Here is a 2,716-nt window from a genome sequence, read left to right on the forward strand (position 1 = left end):
ATTTGTGCAGGAGTTTTACGACCGTATGCCCTTACTGACGTCAACCGAACTTGTTATGTGGGAAGTTGGCACCCAAGGCTCACAGGTGCTACACCTTGCCCAAGGGTGACCTGGAGGTAGTTGCGGCAAAGGGTAACCTCATTCTCCCGAGTACAAAAACTCTGCAACCGGATGCAATTTTAACGTCGTACCCAGGACATAAAAAATATGTTTTAAAGCTGAAAACCGACACTACTAAGCCATGAGGCCAAACCTGTAATAAACCGGGAGCGCTGAAAAGCACCGCGTTCACCCGCGCGTTCAGTGTGTTGAGGAAAATGACAATGGTATGGTATGGTATGGTATGGTATGGTATGGTATGGTATGGTATGGTACGGTATGGTACTGTACGGTACGGTACGGTACGGTACGGTACGGTATGGTATGGTATGGTATGGTATGGTATGGTATGGTATGGTATGGTGTGGTGTGGTTTGGTATGGTATGTCATGGTGTGGTATGGTATGGTATGGTGTGGTGCGGCATGGTGTGGTTTGGTATGGTATGTTATGGTGTGGTATGGTATGGTATGGTGTGGTATGGTTTGGTATGGTATGTTATGGTGTGGTATGGTATGGTGTGGTGTGGTATGGTATGGTATGGTATGGTATGGTATGGTATGGTATAGTGTGGTGCGGCATGGTATGTTATGGTGTGGTGTGGTATGGTATGGTATGGTATGTAATTATTTAATTAATAACTTTAACATTAAACATTTTGACAATACACAACAATCAATTGATGAGGCAAATACTATGCTTTCAAGTATTTACATTGAAGCAGCTGGCAGATGTCTGAAAAAACATATCAGGAGAAAACCAAAAAAAACTAAATGTAAACCAAAATGGTTCAACAAGGACCTATATAATCTAAAGAAAGAAATTTTGGGTATCTGCAGTAAATTTAGTGCAAACCCATACAACATTAAACTGAGAGAAAAATGCTACAGTCTGAAGAGGGAATACAAGCGGCTAATAAAAAAGAAAAAGAGAGATTTTAAACATGATATATTGAACAAGCTCGAAAGTTTTAGTAAATCAAACTCCAGTGAGTACTGGAATTTATTAAGAGAGCTAAAAGACACCAAAATAAATAATGACTCTGATAATGTTGACAGTCAAACCTGGTTTGAACATTTTAGGAAACTGAGTAAAGAAACAAGTAATACAATGAGCGAAAACTCATTGCAGCTACAACTAAAAAATCATGAATCACTCTCTCTACCTAAAGCCAACTTAGACAAGTACATCTCACAATTAGAAATCCAAAATGCTATAACTAAACTCAAAAATAAAAAAGCTCCAGGCGCAGATAAAATTACCAATGAAATGATCAAGGCCAGCAGGAACCCACTAATAAAACCACTACAAAAACTATTCAATTTAATCCTGCAGAGTGGATACATCCCTAATCGCTGGAATTTAGGTATGATCACTCCTATTTTCAAAAAAGGAGACAAAACAAATCCAAACAATTACAGAGGCATCACACTTCTTAATAGTGTCAGTAAACTTTTCACCTCCATTCTTAAGCAACGGCTTTTGAAACATCTAAAGGAAAACAACACAATTATCAGAGAACAAATAGGATTCATGCCAAACTGTAGCACCAAAGACCATTTATTTGTCCTCAAACAACTAACCACAAAATACCTGAGCAACAAAAAGACTTTGTTTGCTTGTTTCATTGACTTCCAGAAAGCCTTTGATTCCATCTGGCATCTAGGTCTCTTCTGGAAACTTATCCAAAGTGGTATTACAGGTAAATTCTACAACATCATAAAATCCATTTATCTGAACTCAACAGGATGTGTTAAACTTAAACAGTGTGTAACAGACAGCTTCACAATTAATAGAGGAATTAGACAAGGGGATGGACTCAGCCCACTCCTTTTCAATATCTATGTAAATGACATTAAAACATCATTAGACTTGGCTCATAATGACCCACCAAGTCTCCTAAACACAAGTCTCCCATGTCTGCTATATGCAGACGACTTTGTAGTATTATCCCAATCACATACTGGCTTACAAAATGCCATAAATTCTCTTGAAACTTACTGCCAGAAATGGAAACTCAATATTAATATCTCTAAGTCAAAAATCATCATGTTTAGTAGGTCAAAAAAATCACAGGACAAACTAAAATTCTATGTTGATGGAAAGGAACTTGAAAATACAAAAACCTACACATACCTCGGCATTAAACTACACAAATCAGGTAAATTCATCGGAGCACAAGAAGACCTCAGAGCTAGAGCAATGAAGGCATGTTTCAAAATGAAACAAATGCTATTCTCAGAAAAACTAACTCCAATCAAAACATACTTAAAAATGTTCGATGCAATTGTAAAACCAATTATGCTTTACTGCAGTGAAATTTGGACGAGCGAGAACATCAATAAATCGCATCTAATGGCAAATCTGTCAACACCAATGGAAAAAGTACAAATACATTTCTGCAAATACCTTCTAAAAGTAAATAGCAAAGCAAGTAATTTGGCAAGCCTACTAGAGTTGGGAAGATATCCTCTCCTAGCATCAAGCTTAAAATATATGATCAAATATTGGATCAAAATTAATAATTCTAACCCAAATTCGCTAGTACATGAAGCTTACAATCTTGGGATACATCTTGATAAAAAAGGAAAAGACAACTGGGTAACAGACATAAAACA

Source organism: Saccoglossus kowalevskii, chromosome 2 (genome assembly GCF_978046115.1).
Source record: "Saccoglossus kowalevskii chromosome 2, keSacKowa6.1, whole genome shotgun sequence".
In the NCBI taxonomy this organism is placed as follows: domain Eukaryota; kingdom Metazoa; phylum Hemichordata; class Enteropneusta; family Harrimaniidae; genus Saccoglossus; species Saccoglossus kowalevskii.